Source organism: Tyto alba, unplaced genomic scaffold (genome assembly GCF_018691265.1).
Source record: "Tyto alba isolate M040663 unplaced genomic scaffold, T.alba_DEE_v4.0 Super-Scaffold_44, whole genome shotgun sequence".
Taxonomy (NCBI): Eukaryota; Metazoa; Chordata; class Aves; order Strigiformes; family Tytonidae; genus Tyto; species Tyto alba.
Window position 1 is genome coordinate 5,519,806 of NW_024881320.1, and position 20,483 is coordinate 5,540,288.

The window sequence follows — 20,483 nt, forward strand, 5'->3', positions numbered from 1 at the left end:
GATGAATCATGTCCAGAGTCCACCCAGGGGGTCTAGCAATAGTAACAGGAGGTTGGGCTAGAGATGAGAATGGAGACAGAACTACAACATAGCTTCAAATTCCATCTAGGAAACAAAGGCAAAATCAGGCCTCCAAGCAGGTACACCTGCAACATAGCTCACACAAAGGCTGTGGACTCAGGCCTGGGCTCAGATGGAGCTCCTGGGTCATAGGCAGATGGTGTGAGTGGAAGGCCCAGGTGAGTCTGATCAGGGCAGTTGAGACTTATGTTATCACACCCAGTGCCCTGACATCTGGGGCAAAATATAATTTTTAAAGAGACACTGCAAAGAGACTTAAATCCAGAGATGCAAACAAAAAGGGACCATATCTCAAATTTTTCTGAAATGATATATATTATTTGAAATTATTTGCCACCTTTCCTAGGGATATTTTTTTGACTTGTGCTTCCTGCAGACCTATGGCTGTGATGCTGTCTGTACCAACCTCTAAGCCACCTCGGTTGTGGTAAACAGTTATCTGTTTAGACATACTTGCACTTCCAATTTTAACATAATTATCCTCATAACCATTTGTTCAAATGCAGAAATGTAATCATTCTGATTTTATTGATGGGCAGTTCATGCTTAGAGAATTAGCTGAATTACCCACAGTAATTTAGGAAAACTGTTGCAGAGCAAAGCCTAGAACTAGGGTTATATATGACCCCTACCATGGAACCAGCTGCCTTCTTGGAAAAAATATTAAATTGACCTCTCTTAGGCACTCTTCATGTCCCAGTGTTACTCCTGTTTCAGTGTAATAATATGTTGTAAGACAGAAACTCTGTGGGGTTTTTTTGTAATTGACAGGCAACTGAGAACAGTGACTCATGAAATGCTTTTTGGATTTTCCCTTTCATGTGTGCTTGCTAGAAAAACTAGAAATATATTTTTTTTTCTCTGTTATCTAGTTTTCAGAACCACTACCCTTGCACCAACCATGCTTTTTTATAAACTTGACATTTAGGTTATAAAAATAAATAATTACAGAAACTGAAGTGCTACAAATAATCATTAACAACAAGAAACACCTGATCCAAAGAACCTTCTGGCTTCAGCAAATTTTGTTGTTCCTATCCATGGTGTGGAACTTCCTCTGAAAGGATATCTCTGAATCTGAAAGGATTCCTCTGAATACTGGAGATCAGACAACAAATGAACTCTTTGGAGTACAAATAATATATATTGGGCCTCAGAACATCATTGCATCTAACATTATATTGCATGTTAGAAACAGACTTGTTAATTAAATGGGATTGGTTTTGACAATCTTTAGGTGAAGGCTAGCACTATAAAACTCCAATGTAATCTTTGGGTCAGGGTGATTCTGTCCTTGTTTGTTTGGATGCCTGCATACTATCATGCTAAAAATATATAATAAGAATGGTAACATTTGCTTCATGCCCAGTTTAAATGTCTTGTTTGCCCAGTTTAAATGTCTTGTTTTGTATAACTTTTAAACTGAGATGCACAGGAAACGTGAGGTTGTTTCCCAGCAATCTGAATCAATTATTTACTCTCTAGCTGAGCAGTCTGAAGGAGCAACCATCTATGCTGTCAGTCAGAACAGGCTATTCTGCCTTTGGTTGTGTACAAACAGGATGTCACATCTCAGAAGACCAAGTTCACAAAGGGGGATTATAACAAAACCCACAATGATGCTTGCTTTTATTAAGCACTGTGCCTTTTGTTATAATTCCATAATGCTTTACATTATTGATTTGGCATTCCTGGCAGCAATCTATCAATAGGAAATTGAGCTGAATCTTTTCAGCTGTAGAGAAGGGTGACTAATTGCCTGACATCTTCAAATAGCTCTTGCACTGAATTAATTCTTGCACTTAGATACCATGTTTTATTAATGTTGGGATCCAATCTACCATAAAGGCAGTGTGTAATAAGAGTGAAAATATTTACTATGGATCACAATATCAGCTCCTGACAGCTCTGTGGTACTTCTCAGACACCAGCTAAAGTAACCCAGTAAACTATTTAGAGTTCCAAGCAGTAAGCAGCTCTATGAATATAGCATCCACCTTAGTCATCTCAGTTCCTCTTGTTCAGAGAACAGATGGCAATGAAAACTGATTTCAAGTAGTTATGTATAATTCCTGCTAAGTGGTTGTCAGGATTTACTGCAGTTACTATGTACTGTAGATACACCAAATGGTAATTTTTGAAAGGCTTTTATAAATGCTATTTAAGAATGTTTTCACCTCTGGAGCAGTTTGAAATGAAGAACACTCCAGCATGGTCAGATAGGCTGCTACAAAATAAGAATGGAAGAGAACCACTCACTGAGCTTTGAGGTTTCATTATTTTTGGGACATAAGTGGGAAGTGGAAAGGAGTGTTTATGTATGACATAACAACCCCTGCCTTTAGGGTAGGGGTCACAAGGTGAGAACTGCTTATCCTTGTTTCCAGCTGGTTCAAAAACTGATCTCATGTGCTTGGATTGCAAATTTATCTTGTAATATTTTGTGGTAATACATAATGCTATATTGCTGTCCGTAAACACACAGAATGCAAGGCAGGTAAGAGAACAATTTTAAAGCTAAACAAGAGAAAATTAACATAATTCTCATTCTTAGCACAACCTTAATGTGCTATATAGACTCCTTTAAAGCACATACTCTGCTCTGTAAATGGAATTACATTAGTATACCTATGATATCTGCCCTCCTGCAGAGTAGATGTGTATGTCACTGTCCTCTAGAGTTTGGAAAATAACCATCAGTTATTTATAACTATCAGTATGTACCCTTACACCACTGCCAGTAGAAATTCAGATGAAATTCAAGCCTTCCCTCTCCAGTCAGATGTGAACTCCATTCTGATGGGATGCTCTGAAGTGTCTACAATGCACAGGACAGGTCAGTGGATGGGGAGGGTGAGCATCACAGAATGTTCCAGTTTTGCAGGTAGTACTGCAAGAGTTACATTATTAATGCTCCCGCCTGTTGGACACTGTATGTTTAACTGGCCTGCCTTTTGCCCAGGCTTTTGCAACATGTGATGACATCGCTAAAACAGACCGACTGAGAAAGAATCAGTCGCTTGCCATGCAAACATGTTAGCAAATAATTTTAGAGTTGAAAGAAGCTTTTATATTAATGAAATGGATTTGTACTACAAACCTAATCTGGATAACCTGTTTAATCCCTTGTTCTCTTAATTCATGAATTTATATTAGGAATTCTCAAAGGTCCGGTACACTTGCCTGAAATTGTTAATTCCTTTCTAAGTGTATCAAAATCACATCTGAATTTTGTCAGAAATGAAAATGCAGTGTACACAATAATTCTTAAATAAATGGATCTCGAAAGGAAATATGTCTTTAAAATATTTTATGTATTTTCCTGTTGAAGAACATTGTAAAAATTAAATATATCATGTTAGTCTACAATTTAGAGTGATTTATATTATTTAACAATTCAGATGTAGATTCAAAGGGAATTTGAAAACATAGATAACTCTCACAGCATGTTCATTAATGTTATTTAAGTCTCATAATATTCTTAAAAGGCAGTTTAGAATGTTTTTCTCTTTCAATATTAGTCTCTTGGGCATGACAAGCAAATCTGAGAATCAGCAGAAGGCATACAATAAGGCCCACTATCTACAGTCTGCATTGTCTACAGCTCCAAAATCCTCCAGTCATTCCAGCCGTGTACCTCTAGTACAGGAATACCTTACTTATAACCATTTTTACTGTACCAGAATTGAGAATACAGTCATAAGATTCAACCTACCTTCAACTACAGCCATGGTGAATTCAAAACCATCTATAGTTAATTTTTCTTCCCTGTGCAATGAAAAGGTTTTCAAAGGAACAATATTGATCCCTTCAGTTTGCTCAGAAAAATGTACTTTGGCATACTCAAAAGGATCTTCCTTTATTTTGAAAGTTAATCATTCTAAGGTTATACTATTCCAATCTGTTTTCTATGGGGTTTTGCCGTAAGGTAATGTCATGTACCACTAAGGCTATAGCAGCTTGCAAATACAATTATTATTTTTTTTATTATTTTTTTTTTTTTTTGTTCTTGCTATACTGCCGATATAGATAATACTTCAATAGTTTTCTCAGGCAGCACCAGTAGACAGCTGACTCATTTAAACTATCTTTGAATTCTATCCAATTGGGCTGCAAGGCTGGATTTTTCATAGTATAATACAGGGCAGTTAAAGACAAATTTTTGCCATGGAGTTCTATTTCCTTTCCATTCTACCTTGCATCTGTACATCAACATATCATTTGGATTACTACTAAATCCATCACATACCAGCTGCACCTCCATGCTTTCTGTGATCCTGCTGTATTTTCAGGTCTAAACTACCAAACGTTGTACTGCTGTCAATGACATACACAAGGTTTATGCCAGACTTGGCAATGAGAAGACTGAGGTAACCAGCATATTTATACAGTGCAAGACCTTATAAAGACTACTTTTTAGAGTGTAAGACCCAAGAACAACCAACAGACTGGTGTGACAGAAAGAAGAAATGTAAGAGCTAATGCAGCACAGAACAAAATGAATGTAATCCCCAATACCTGTTGAAGGGACAAAACAGCATGGCATAAGCAAATCCAGGAGGTTCCTGGAATGCGTTGATGATAACATCCTTCTCCAAGTGGCAGAGGAGTCGACAAGGGGAGGTGCTATGTTGGACTGTGCTCTCACCAACAAGGAGGGACTGGTGGGGACTGTGAAGCTCAAGGGCAGCCTTGACTGAAGGGACCATGAAATAGTGGAGTCCAAGATCCTTAGGGCAGCAAGGAGGGTACAGAGCAAACTTGATACCCTGCATTTGGGGAGAGCAGTCTTTGGCCTCTGATGGTAATAGTCTAAGAGAATTTGATTCTTCCCTGTCAAGCAGAGTTGCTACCCAGTTTCTCATCTGGCCAAACACTGGCAGCAGTTCCAATAAGACACTACAAAATTTTTCAATCCTTCTTTTATCATTTCTAATGGCAAATGCCAGCAGTGTATAAACACATGCTATATCACACTTTTTCTATCTGAAGATGAAAGGAGTATATCAAAGCTGGCGGTGAGGGTGATTGCTGGGTTTTCCTTATAACAACAGTCAATAAATTGCCAAAATTACCAACACAGAACTCTCAAGAGTTATTTGCAAATATTATACTTTGTCACATGTGTTTATACAATCACTTTGTGGCTCCAGGTCAGATAAGCAGTGAAAGGCAAGTTAGATGCTTTGCTGATAAACATCTTACATAACCTCTTTGATTCATTTTCAAGCAAATGAAGATCTAGCCCACAGTTTTCACAGTGCTTTTGAGAAGAGCCAGACTGAACTCCAAATTGTCCTAATAATCCCATTGTTTTAGCATTCTTTAGTTTCCCCAAAGTCCTTTCTGCATTCCTTTTCTTCCTCAGGTAAACAAAAATTTTTATTTCTGTATCAAAACCAAGGAAGAAGTTCTTGACAAAATCCAGGGGTAATTTTCACATCAATTAGCTGTTTCAGACAGCAGGATTTACAGTCCACGCTTTGTGCAACATATTGGATTTAACAGATATAAATTATTTTTTCTATCAAAGGCAAAACCAAAGCAATTTCCCTGACAGACGATTTATTTTATTTCATTCCTTATCTGCTCTGCAGCATCTCAAACTTCCCCAATACTCCCCATGATCCTATGCTTCATCCTGACTTTTCTTCAGAATTATTGAGTCATATTCACAATGACTTTGCACCCTGGGCAGCCAAATGAATTACAGACATACAGATTCACTCTCTTTGCTCTTAAATCCCTGCCTAAGGCTCTTCTGGGTTTTCCAAAAGGTCCTTCCCAGTGGGAGATATACAAGCAACTCTGCTTGCTGACTTGATGTCCTGTTTAATATCCTTGTTTGGGCACATGCAAAAATACCAAGAAGACAAAACATTTTGTATTGAGTTTGGAGCAGTTCTGGAAAAGGGCCTGCCACACCTATATCTACAATGTTTTCATCTCATAATCTCTTATGGTTCTACCTAACCACATATTATTACGGATGTCAGTTCTACATGTCTTCTCAGGGTAAGAAAATGGAATTTAAACAAGGAGTAGATATCAATTTCCCACTTCTCAAATTGGGTTAGCAGATTTATCCACAAAAATAATCCCCAACTCCTTTGGGATCAGGAAATGGGTACAGCACTAAGAAATCATCAAGAAAAGTTGAAGCAAGTTGAAGCAAATGTTTCCATGCAACTAAATGGTACTTTGGTATTCAGTTCTGCCTCCCCTACTGGGATTTGTGGCCAGCTAAAAATATCATCCGGCAACAATTTTTTTACTCCATTTACATGTCATTTTAACATCATCTCAATGTTCCTTCACAATCCTAAGAAATTTTGCATACTGTTTTCCCACTGTATCAGGAAACCCAACTTTGCAAATTGGTGCAATATATGAAATTTGAACTATAGGGAATAAGTAGTTCATGATGCTAAATATTATGACTTTAATTGAACTTTCTAGAAGGCAGATTATTGCACTCTTGAAAATTGGTTTCCCAAGACACTTTTGGTCTTAAAATATTTCAGATATTATACTCAATTTGCTTGTCAGACTTTTAAATTCATCATTTATTTTCACAGCAAAAACATCCTAATGGGTACAACCTCTTTCACTGCAATAACCTGTCTTCCACATACTTTTGATACATTCTCTTGAGGTTAATGAGTGAACTTCCTGCACCTTGCTACTCTTGGGGATTATAGAAAGACCACTTGCCAGCTCTCACTCTCTTTCACTCACTCTAGTCCCTTTTTACATGCCAACATAATCTGCAAATTTGGGGTTTCTTTGGTAAGAAATATTAATGCATTTTCAGAATGGATAAGCCTGTATTCATGGAGTCAAAGATTCCATGCACCAAATAATACCCTATAAAATTGTTATTAGAGCAGGACAGAATTTTTTGAACCACAGGGATTTCACTAAATCTGCACCTCTCATTGCACGCACCACAATTTTAATTTTCTCAGATCCAGGCTGAAATTTCTAGCCAAAGAAGACACAGTCATGACACCAGCATGACTAAAAGCTTAAGTAAAGACATAAGTCTAATACAGGGGAGATTAAGGTTTTAGCTTTATTTATGTGACATTCATCAGAGGGTTTGTGGTAAATTCTCTAATCCCACCCCCCTAGTCTGTTCAGTAACTATACTGTTATTCTGGGATTGTTTCTCATGTTACAGAAGTAGCCTAAACATGAAAAAAACCCAAACCAACATATGTTGTCGACTTTAAATTACAATGACAACTTTAAGTTCTTGTGACAAAGGCAAATATCTTGAGAATGGTGAGTGGCTTATAATACCCTCTTATTCTATGCATGGTTAAAGAGATTTCCTTTTGTATGAAAGAAGGGGCACAAGAACTGATACAGCCAGTTCAACCTGCTATTTGAAAAACATCTCTAATGCTATCAAGAATAGTGCTCAGTCCCTTGACAGACATATGCTATGGAAGGTGGTGACATTTAAGGAAAGTGGAATTATTTTTTTTTACAATAATTCATATTTCTGTACCTTAGTGGTAAAAATGTCAAAGATTTACAAACTGAAATAAGTCAAATGCTGTAAGGTATGTACAAGATCCTTTCTGGAGAAAAAGAAGGTTGCTTAGTGAATACTTGAAACTTCTGAAGAGCTTCTCCTCTATTTAAGAGTGACAAGGGAATTTATAACTTATACTTTATTAAGTTTATATTGATGTTAAGAAGGGACATTTTTTAATACCTCAGTATCTGGTGTCCCTGGTCCAGGAATGAAGCAAACAGCTTTTTGGGACAAACATTAATACCTCCAGTGAGACCTAAGAACCCTCAGTATCTCCCAAGGAAAGTCTGCAGTTATGTAGAACCAGGCATTAAGTAGACTGAGGTATCAAGACAGAACTACAGTGTTGATCACTGATTACTTTGTCTTCCCCATTCCATATTTTATCCCCAGTCTCCTTTCTCCTCTACTTTCTTCTTCCTCTCCTTCCTCCACTACTTCATCCTACAAAGAAAGACTGGATCTCTGACAGACACAGTTGTCCTGAATTTCTCTTGATGAAGACTGTGATATATGCAGCTTCACAGAATGAGCTATTAGTAAGTGCCTCTAAAAAACTGCAATCTGCGATTGTCACCCTGTTTTCCTGGACCTGCAATATCACATGCATCTCAGGTGGCAGTTCCTCCTACACCCCATGCAGGCAGTCCCTGCTGGACCAGAGGAGCTGGCACTCTGCCATCCTAGAACTGTTTGAATTTAGCTTGTCATCAGTCTTCAGCTCTTGGAGCATCCTCTCTGCTCAGCATCTGAGGCAACTGTTCCATATTCCCTCTAAGTCCCACTGGCTCACGAAGAGCATTGTGAAACTCAGCTAAGGCAACATGCAGGAGAGAAAACATCAAATCACAAATCAAGCATTGTTCCACTATCCATATATTTCAATACGAAATAAATGTATTTTTTTTTTTTTAGTGTCACTGGGCCAGATGACAACTCTTCTCAACGACAAACTGATTAGGTTTAGCAGATTTGAAGAGAAACATATATGAGAATGAATTTTATCTCCAAACCTCTAATATACTAACACAAATCTGGCACTAAAATATTTTAATATAAATTTAAGCCATCAGGATATCAGTCATGTAATGTCATACAGATTCTGTAATGCAGATGTGTGTAAAATAATCACTTAATTACAAAGTTGTAGCTATATCAGTATTTTGTTACACTATAAAATAACACAGCATGTAAGCAAGAAAAGCAGCTCAACATATAGATTACTTATTTTGTGCTGCTTTCCTCTGCAGCAAACCATGCTATCTTCGTATTCAAGTAACATGGCACTAATTCAAAATGCAAGACACTTGCCTTTTCCAAAGTAGGCTGTTTAAATCTGACAAAGTTTTTGCCTTCCTTTTCTCCTGTTGCCTTCCAGCCTCCAACATAACCATATAACATAGTTTAGAAAATTTTTTTCAAATCAGACTTTTTTTTTTTTTTTTTGTGACTGTGAATTTATGAAGAGACTAAGATCTGCCACAGACCAGAAGCTAAACTAACATACTACTTATGTACATGCTTTATCAGCATCACCTCCGGGAGATTTCCTGCTTCTAAGCTATTGTGCAAATACCCTTTGTTTCATAGCAGTAGAAATTGCCTTTGTCAACATTAGCATTTTGTGTTTGGATTTATTACAGATCTTGAAAATAATAATCATGTTTCCCTCCTTTAAATATACCTACCCATTACATAATTTTTTAATTGACTCTTACTTCACCAAGGGGAATACTAATGTTCCCATTCCTCAGGTGGGAATACTGTGGCACAATGGCATTATCAGAGTCACCCATCAGCCCAGGTGAGAACAGAGCCCCTGTTTTCTTAATGGTGACCTTGTGCTTCAGCAAGCGACCACACTGTATTGAGTTTAGATTATTCGATACAAGCAGCAGCTTCTAAACATCAGTCATCTGTTAGGCATTGTTAATTTGTACTGTTAAAAATTGTTATTAATTGATCATACTTCCTCTCCTTAATCCCCATGTTCTTATACACATCAAATGGTAACTTACTCTACAAAAAATCCTTCTGATCACACAGTGTAGTGGAAAGTAGAGTAAGGTAATCAGAAAATGGCCTCTATACTTAAGCCTTTCACCACAATACATAAATCTCCCTGCCTCATTGGTGTTTACCCTTTCAAAATCTGGACTATTTCTTCTGGGAATGAATGTTAACAGGACAGGGCCAATACCTACTTACAGGTTTTCCTTCATTTTCCAATATATACCATAAAAATAGTATTCCTCTTCACAACTCATGGTGTAATTTTCTTTCTTTCCATTTGCTATTTTGTAACTTCAGCCTACTGTAAATCAAATTAAAAGCCCTTGCTTTCTAATAGTTTTTTTATTGACTAATATATTTTATTTGGCACCCGTTACCTTGGTGGAGATTTCTTCTTCCACTAATTTACTGTATGTGACATAGTCCTCTAAGTACTAGTCAAAAGGAACCAACACAGTTAAACAGTAGATTTACTCTTCACTCCTTGGGCTTGGGGTTAAAAAAACAGAATGTGTTCCTGTTATGAAAATCTATCAGAGTCCTCTGTTTTGTGAAGTGAGGACTTGTCACCCTGCTTATTTACTACAGAGGCAGCTGACATGATGTATTAACCTTATACAATTCACTTAGGCATGATATGCCCATTTATCTATTTAAAATATGAAATAACTCTTATCTAACACAGAAGTGTTTAGTGAGACTTAATGAGCTGCTAGTAAGTTTATTACAGAGATTTCTAAGAACCAAATGGCATAATATTGCTTTATATATGAAAAATGATTAGAACATCTTATGAAGTATCAATTTGTAAGTAAAAAGGTTTCCAGCTATGAAACCACATTTGCTATTGCACTCTGGAGGACATGCTATAATACTTGTATTTCTTAAGAATACTTCTTTAGTTTTAGTACAGAGTTTCTTTATCACCGCAGTTTACCAGTAATAAGGATTTAAGCACTCCAGGCCCCTACGAGATTTGGTTAGTTTTCACATGTTCTGTCTGTTGACCAGCATTTTCTCAGTGTGAGCCAAAGGAATTGTCAGCTGTGTTAATATATTTGCTGGTTTGCGCGCTGATGCCTTTTGTATGTTAGCCTATGATGAATATGTTCAAGACAGATGTGTCAAAACTGTCCCCCTCCTCCAGATATGTGAAGAAAGATTTTAGGAACCCATTCTGGTATACTTTGAAACATCTAAAGACTTCCAAATAGTCCCATAAACAGCCAGGTTTTGGTACTGTAAAGTGGAGGTTATGAGAAGAAAGAAAAAAAAACAAAAAAAACCCAACCAACCAACCAACCAAACGAAACACAAACAAAGCAAAAAATTCAATCAATAAAGGAACGTCTGGGACTAGAGGAGAGAGAAGTTTCCTAACTTTTTGGCTGCTTGCTATACCCTGTTACGCATCTCAAGACGCTATCGGCACTGTAAAAGGCAGCCTGCCTGTATGGCCCGTGGATCAGCAGGTGGCACACACACAGCTGGACATAGCTGGCAGGCAGCATGTTTGAGTTTTTCCTTGCCAGCTAATGAATTTTTTGAAGCCAATCTCAGTTATTTCACAAAGAGAAAGGGTGACTAATCTCCCCTCTCTCTCTTTGCCATGGGAGTGTGACATGATGGGAAGTACATCCTTCGCACCCATCAGAGCTGGCAGGGAGCCTTGGGGTCTTAAGGAGGGACAGGATAAGTCAGGAAGCAGTTACCCAGACTGTACAATGAGCACAGAATAGATGAGGAACACTGCCTCATTTTCTGCAGCTTTTTAAAGGTCACATGTGATACATTATGAAAATATGATGGTAAAAAAAAAAATCAGAAATGCTCTGACACTTCTTTGACCTGCAACCCATCATGGACAACAAGCATTTAACACAGAAAAATATGCCATATTGGGAACAGGGTAGTCACATCAGCTATGTGATCCAGAAGTCACACTATTAGAAGTACTGATATTGTCTTGTTCCTGGGGGAAAAGGAAAACGCCTGTGTAGCTTGAATTGGGGTTTTAAACACATTTAGTTAAGCCGATCCAAAAGGTCAGGTCCTTCAGCTTAGCTCCTATCAATTTAGAACTGCTCTAAAAGAAACCAGGTTAAAATCACTGCAATTTCAGGGGTTAGACAGAGCCTAATCATTTTATCTCCTCTCTTTCAAAGCATGAGCACAAATAGTACTGAAGCATGAAAAGTGGCAGGGGGCAGTGAGCAAATATCTATCTATAGGGGAAGGGCGGGAAGACGAAAACAATCCATTTTGAGATCTTCCCTGTTAATATTTTTAATTTTGCCAAGTTTTTTTCCCTAATAGGAGAAGTAAATGAAATTTTATGACCTCCTGAGTAAAATAATTCCATAAAATGACCATAAAGTCAAAGAATTCATGCTTCTTTATGCCTGTTATATATGAACAGCTTTTTATAAAAACAATCCATTCTATTACAAGAGGACCAAGCTTATAAAAAGGGCAGAAAGAAAAATTAATTTCAAATTAACTCCTCTATAATGAAAAAGAAAATTTCATGTGTCTTCTTCAAATGTTTCTTTAAGTCTACCTTGATATCTGTCTGTCACAAAGCAGGTACTTAAGAACAGCCTTAATTTTCTTCATGAGCAGTGAAAACTGCATACATTTGAAATAAAGGAAAAAAGCTATGAACTAACAAATATATATATATAAGGAGAATCTCCCTAAGAACTCACTGTCAATGTGGAGGACATACAACATTAAACTATTACCTTGAGTAAGAAAAAACATTTTCATGTCCAGAATCTCAAACCCTGATCTGAGGCTTGATTTTCAAAACCAGAAGCTGACTCTTGTATTCTTTATTTCGCAAATATTGGTTAAGTATAGAGACTTCATAATTATATCACAGACTACTTTTTTTTTTTAATTGAAGATCAGTTACCTTCACAAACCATTGGAGAACATAATTATTCCTTTCTCTAATTGGTGTTTTGAACTAGTAAACACTCCTGAAAAGTCAAGTTTTCTCACAGTGCTCACAGTTCAGGCAGTCCATGTTGTCGTGCCACTTTAAAAATGACAGTCACCATCTACAGTAGGTGTAGGAATGTCCCTGAAAATGTGTAGGAAACTTTCTTTCCTTTATTCTGCTACAGCTGACCATGCTATACTTTTCTATTTCTAAGAGGGAACTGTGTAAAATCAGATAAATTATTAATAACATTCTTCATGAATTTGGATTTTTTACCTTTCAGTGGCACATTATCTGATGGACAATAACAAGCTGTTTAGCAAGCAGAATAAGTACCACAACAAAACACTTTTATGCAGGAGAAATTAATGCCAATATTTACCTTTTGGTATTTCATTGGCATGAGGAACATCACTCCTCGGCTTAGCAAAGCTTGTAAGTTTAGGGTAGTAATGAGCAGGGTTTGGAAATATAGAGGATTTCTCCAGATGTTTCTCCAAAGCTACCTAATTAGCTGAACTTATGAATCTATAAAATCAGATCATACATCTTATGAGACACATTATTATGAATACAATGGAAATGGGAAAATTTGTTGTTAAGACAAAAATACTACCTCCTCCAGCATACTGTGAGATTTTTATTAGTTGTCCTGATCATGGTCTCTGAAGTCAGGAATGGCAAGTAGAAATAAAGGGAGAAAAACGAGCTCACCAAAAAAGAAACTTTTATTACATCCATGCAGGAATGTTATTAAAGTGAAAGAAACCTGAGGGAACAAGAGCTTTGAGCTATGACATTCTTTTCTGTATAGCTGATGAAAAGAGACTATGAAAGGTCAAACAATTCTAATTCTCCTCCCTGAAGTTAGTCATTCTTCTTGTTGTCAATGTTACTCTGTAGCCTACTTAGCAAAGGCAAGATTGCATCAGTTCATGGCTACAGCAAGCAAGAATGAATTAAAAGGAGGAAGGGATGCATTCGTGCATTTCCAGTTCCATTTTCCATTTCCCTGAAATGTCAACAGTCCGAAAGTCAAACCTCATGCCCAGGTCAGACGTCTCTTGACAAAGCAAATGCTATGAAAATTCCAAATGTGGGAGGGAGTTCAGTTTCACCGTTTCTACATGCAAAACTTCACTGAGGAATGGGTGATTGCTTTGAGCTATTCATTCCTCTTGCAAAACCATTGCATACTATGTTACCCCAGCTGACATCCCTCCCTTCCTTTGTACTTACACTCTTATACTTCATACAACACTCAAGATTTAGAAAAAGGTACAGGGCACATGTCTAAGAAATGAAGTGTGGAATCCCCGCACAGTGAGAAACCACAAGAAGTTATCACCTTCACTTCAGAAAGCTAAGAATTTCACTCAAACATCAATCCCATACATACAGGAATGTATAGGAATTTTAAGTGTAATTTCAAGAATTTTGTGATGACCTAAACCAGATAGGTACAAAGGGTTAAAAATAAATATTTAAGTAGAGAAGGGAGAAATGTATATTAATATTTTTAATGAGCAGTATGCCCCCTGAAGATAAAATTGGTTTCAGAGCTTAACATTTCAATGTCACGGACATGCTACTGAATTTCCTTTTTATGGAACATGAAATTGCAGCTAGGCAGTTGGAGAAGAAAACACAGTCTTGTTTCCTTTCCATATTCATGATAATATTTGTTATAATAATTTAGGTTTTTTCAGTAACAGGAATGTTGGTGTTTTTCCATTTCCCCAACGCATTTCCATTTTCACACTTCCCCATCTAACATCAAATACATTGAAAATGGTGCCAAAATATTCAACAATATTGAAAGAGCAGAGAAAAAATAAAATTAGAGTCAGATTTTATTTCACTCCTTTTTTTAAATTAATCAATATTTCAATTTCTAATTCTTATCTAGAGAACTAGCAATATACCCCAATGAACTTCCACTCTCAGATATGAAAATCTGACAAGTTGAACTTGAAAATTTGGTTTAGCAAATAGACTATCTTGAAAATGAAACCATTATTACAAGCAGCAATCATCAGCACAAGAACAAAAGAAAGAAAAACAATTAGATTTTGTCACATGATCCTACCATTAAAATGTCTCTAGACTGGAAGATTTAACAAATAATTTCAGGTCATGTTGCCACTGAAAACACAAGGAGATTGTAACTCAAGGTTACTGACTCCAGGTAGAGGTGTGGCAAAACCACACTCATAATCATGATTAGGGTTTTCCTTTTTCTACTTTCCTGCTCCAAAATTTCGCATTCTCATCTCTGCTGCTATATTACAAAGAGCATAGTGACACTTGCTGGTACAGCAAGGAGTCTGAAACAAAATGCAAAAGGAAGCAGAGACAAATGCAGTTGTTTTTTTATTCACATCTTCCTTTGGGGATAAATGCTCTGAAGATTCTGTTTCCTGCTTGGCAGATCAAGGGTTGTACAACACGTAGAGGTAATTATTCTTCTCTTGATCTGCCACTGTAAGTATTGAAATATCAACCTTGGCTATCGCAGGAGCAGTGTACCACTTTGTTAAACTTAGTTGAGTCAATCTTCTCTTTTTTTCCCCTTTTTAAAGATATCTGAAGAAGCAAAGTACTCTAAGATATATTCTCTCCCTTTGCCCTCCACCTCTCTTACCTATCTCTTTAAATGCCCCTGTACTCCTTAAATACCCCACTGTTGCAATAGCCCCTCCTTTCAGTGAAAAAGGATTGGAAAAGTTTTTCTTCTCCTGTGTCTGGCATTTATGGGGCACCTCGATACTGCTCATGTCTCTGGCCAGCTTTCAGAAGAGCAGTGCATTGCACTGAGCCTGAAAGGAGAGCCAGAACCTCGGGATGTGCTTCCAGCCATGGGAGCTTGAGCAAATGCCTTATACTCATTATCTTAACATGTTCTCCACTGCAAGGGCATTGGGAGACATAGATCTGATTTTATCTGAAGGAGGAGGCAAGTGGTTATACAGCCATATGGAAAAGACTGCATCGGATAGAGATACTACATGGGGTTAAAACCCCTTACGACCTCTTCCTTCCAATCCACATTTAAAACCTGAGTTACAGTGAAACCCCTGCTAAAGGGAAGTTGTAGTGAATACTCACTGAGCTGAAAAGAGTTATGGGACCCTCAGGTCTCCGATTTGATACCTGGAAAACTAACAGCAACAACAACAAAAAACTCTCAAATGAACAGCAAAGGAACGTTTTTCTCATTTGTTGATTATGATGACAGACAATTCTTCACAAGCAATTGCACATCCTAGATAGTTATTTTATTCAATTTTTGTCCTGATTGAGACAAAATGGTTGCTTCCACCTGAGGTTGAATTAATTATTACAGTATAGACATCTGGAAGCATCTGACCTACCAAGTTGCTAATATTTAGATCTAAAAGGCTACAAAAAAGGGAGTGGGTACAGCAAGTATGTGGTAGGTAAGCTTGGATTTACACCTTGCCCCCATCATAAAACAACACAAGAGAAAATTCTAGGTTTAGTTCTCAGTTGCTCAACATCTTTCAATGGAGAAAGTCTTTTACTTTCCTTTCCATATATTTTCTTACAACCTTTCCACAGTTTTTACCTGTTCTAAGGAGCCAGGAGTACCATTCCCAACCACATGATTTTTCATAGGTGACAGAGAGGTGAAATAAAGGGCCGCACCTCCTCCTCTAAAATGCATTTCAGCAATATCTATAGCATGTTATGTGATTCAACTAAATGACCTTTTCTCTTTGCTCCTTGCCCTTTTCCGTCATTCCTCTCCTGTTTTCTATAAATCACATCTTCTTCCCAGTGTCTCTATTTCATCATTTACCTTGTCCATTTAGACCGAAAGTATCTCAAAACAGGAACTTTCTCCTGGACATACTAAGTTATATACAATAATATTTGGGAATTCTGGGAAAGATTTTATAGAGGCATTTCCTGCTAGCTGAAGAATAAGCTCCACCTACAAGTTTTTACAATTCAGTAAAAACAAGTCATCAAGTCATGTGAACAACTTGGTTTTGTTTGTTTGTTTTTTTTTTTATTTCCCTGCCTAAACAAATAAACAAATATGTTGCAAATATCCACCACCCTCCCCATCAAAAAAAAAAAAAAAAAAAAAAAAGTCCTGGTTAAGGCATTAACAAGTTTTAAAATATTCAGATGCATCTTGGGGGGGGGGGGGGGGGGGGGAAGTTATTTATAAATGCAGGGAAATATATAAATATGGTTTGTATCAAAACTTTCAAAATGAAAACTATTTGACCTGATGAATCATTTAGCTGAGGCAATTTGGCAAACTCAGAATTCATAAATCATGTCAGTCAAGTGTAATGTGAATTTACACTAAAAAAGTTATGTCCTGAGATTATTGACCAATTCTATCTGATAATGGATCAATTCTAGTTTTTGAATGAGTAACCAGCTAACATTTTGGTCTTTAATCTCTCAGAGCTCACCTTAGCACAAAAAACTGATATGTTCTGAGCACAGGATAGAACAATCTCTCTGGTAACTTTGCTTTGTCTCCCTACAGTTAACCCACTGTTCAATATCCATCCCGGGAGTAATTAAGAATCTGCTGCTCGTCTGTATGAGCTCATCTCTCTCCATTGAAGCTTCTGTGTACATTAAATAAGATCCTTTTGGAGAGAGGATGGATAGTTTCTTTGGAAGCAAAATATGTGGTTTTGGAGCTTATTGAAGTCAGCATGTGTGTAACAAAAGAATAGCAAATTCCAATCACTGTTGAGTGATTTGCGCTGATTGAGAAGGCTGTTAGGTATGATTTCTCTGCCAGCTCTATGGTCACTCAGCTCAGAGTTTGTTGTGTTCCAAAGGAGTCTAGCACACTAAACAACTTTCAGCTAGAACAAATGGAAGAATGAAATGGACCCAGGCCACTGCAGCTGCAGCACAAATGTTCCCAAACAAAGCCAAGACCCGCTATCATGAGCAGTATTCCCATTTGTACCAGTAAAGATTTTAAACTACAATAAGACACCGTATCAAAAGATTAGATACTGCAAAGAAATTTGAAATTTTAAATTTGGAAGTAGGCTACAATCAGAAGTGTTGAAAAAAATGGAGAATCCCCAGTGGTATTCTTTCAAAGATATTCAGAGGAGAAAAGTACAATGGCTAAATCTTCTATCAATGAAATAGAAAAACGGAAAATAATTATAGGGGATAACAAGGGTCAAAAATATCATCTTCACGGCTACTAGAACTAGGAGAGCAAAGAAAAATTCCTCCTGAGCAGTAGGAGGCTCTGGTATTCATTTTTTAAACCATTTGGCCTGCAAGTGAATATACTATTAAAAAAACCCAACTTTGTGACGTTACTAAAATATTTCAGCTGAGAAAACCCACATTTGCCCAAGAGTAGGAGCAAGTGTTAGTCCTAAGGTCTTCTACAAAAGAAACATAGGATGGGAGACTTAAATAGCAGCATGCAATGAAAGAGTGAGGGAAAAATGATACTTCACAAAAAAAGCAGGCTGCAGATACTCTAATTTTTCTTCTGGGAAAAGCATAAGAGAAGAAAGCCTGAGCTTTTTCAGGGTTTTTAGGTGATACTTCAGAAATGCAACTGGAGTCCCAATAGAATTTCTCAGATTGCTGTCAATTTATTCAGAAGAAGAAATATGACTTAGCAAAAGTCATCAGCATAACAACCTTCCATTTAACCACTCCAATGTTTTGATCTCACTACTTTGAACAAAATCCTAAGGAGAATCCCCATTTGCTGTGGTTCATGTTACCTGAACTTGACTAATTTTTAAACATTCAAGCCTGCTTAGACACGAGAATGTTTATGTAAATTCTAATGCACAGATGCCCTTGCATGTAGCACTCAAGACAGACAACCACATGCTGGAAATTGTTGCTTCTGCAAGTCTCAAGCACCAGTCATGTGCTAGACCCTATATGTCCATTTAATCCAAGCATTTCCCAGGAAACTGATCAAAACCTACTTAAATATGATGACAAAACCAACAATGTTATTATTTTGATGCATATTTGAACAGGTCTAGTATGCTGAACACAGCACTGACATTTAGAAAGTTAGATCTAATCATGTCTTTCCCAGCTTTTATGTGCATACTCCTATTCAGTGGAGGCTAAAACTTTTTGCACTTATTTGATGATTGTGGATGACCCAATTTCAGAAAGCTTAATTTAAAATACATTGGGGCCATTTCAAAAAGTTGTCAAACATTCACTGCTAACAGTGCTGTGTTCAAGCTAATCTCTCTGGGAGCATATTTCAAGATCTTCATGGCCAGGACCCACACATAATCAAACTGGCTGTATGGAAGCATGCTGTTCTGTTGTGCCAGATGTCTTGCAGGTGGCACAGCCACTGGCAGGCACCAAGTAGTTAGGCAGCTAAGTCTCCATTCCACTCCCTGTAATACTTGCCCTCAACTTCATGACCATGCCTATTGAAAGTAATTGCCTTACTGAACCCAGCAGCTCCACAAGAATGACATGGCAGTTGACATAATCTGTTTAGCAGAAAGCAACAGCTTCTTCTTACAGAGACAATAGCTCTTTTACATATACGCTTTCAAATATGAGACAAACAATATGGACCTTGGACCACATTTCATTTCCAATTATCCTCCAAGCTAGAACTCTCTTGACTGGGTACACTGGGACCCCAGGTTGGCCCACTTAAAATTACTCCTTATTGCTATGTAGGCTACTGCTCCATGCTCCAGCTTTTGTTTCTTTGTGCTATTTGTATTCCCCTCTTGAGGCATGTCATCATCTCTGGAGACATGCTAGTGCTGCACAAACTGCAATGGTTTAATAATCTACAGTGGTAGATACACTGACATAGATCATTCAACCCACAGCCTCCAGTTATATCTCCTCTTTTTAATTTGTAATGAAATTCAATAAATATATTACTGTCTGTCATTTGTTTCTCCTCTGTGCCCTAGGACATTGCATTGTCCTTAGTGTTTCAAGCTGGTAACAGTCCCCTTGAGCCTTACCTTTCAGTGACCCCTTGAGCCCTGACTTACTCATGAGCATCCATTCATAAAACAAAATTGTCTTTCTTGCACCTTTTATTTCCAGAATTAATCAAGGCCTAAAGAACTTACACCATAGATCTTGAAGGCATGTAATTGTGCTTAGAATCACAATTTGTATTTTTTAAAGAATCTTGTCTTGTAGGGCAAGTGTTAGAGGCAAGTGGCTTATATCCACTCTTCTTGGTGTGTAAATTTCTCACACTTGGCATCAGAACCAGAGGCTTAAAAGTAGCAGCAGCTCCAACTGGCAGGCTGAAAACATGGGCATCACAATTAACCCTGCAGTTGCTGTAACATGACCTGCTTGTTCCCCTACATTATGCTGTGGGGCTGTTGAGCTGTGACATTCTGGTAGAGCAATAAAACCTATAACAGGAGATGAAAAGTGTCTCTCAAACACAGGGGAAGATCCTTCACCTTTGGAATTAAATGTTTAAAAACAAAGAATTGAAAGCAGCCTTATAACTCACCAGAAGGAAACTGCCTCTCCCTTGCTCCTCCTCTCTCTGCCAAAGATGAGCTCTGTCAACATTGCCCTTGTCCAGGAAAATGAGAAATTCATGAAGTCCTCTGATGCCTGGAAGATGAAGGAACCTATGAGAACAAGAAATTAAAGGAAAACCAGAATGCCTGTGTCAAGGCAGCAGGCCTTTTTCTTTCCACATAGGACATATAGGATATTCCCTATAAGTCTACAATGATATCTTTATTTCCATCCATGTTCCCACCAGAAATACTGCAGGCCAAAGCCCTGGGATGGAGACAGTCAACAGTACTTGCCCACTGGTAATACTTTAAAATATAGTCTTGTAGAAAAACCAGAAAAGGTATTTTTCCTTGCAGAATACCTATG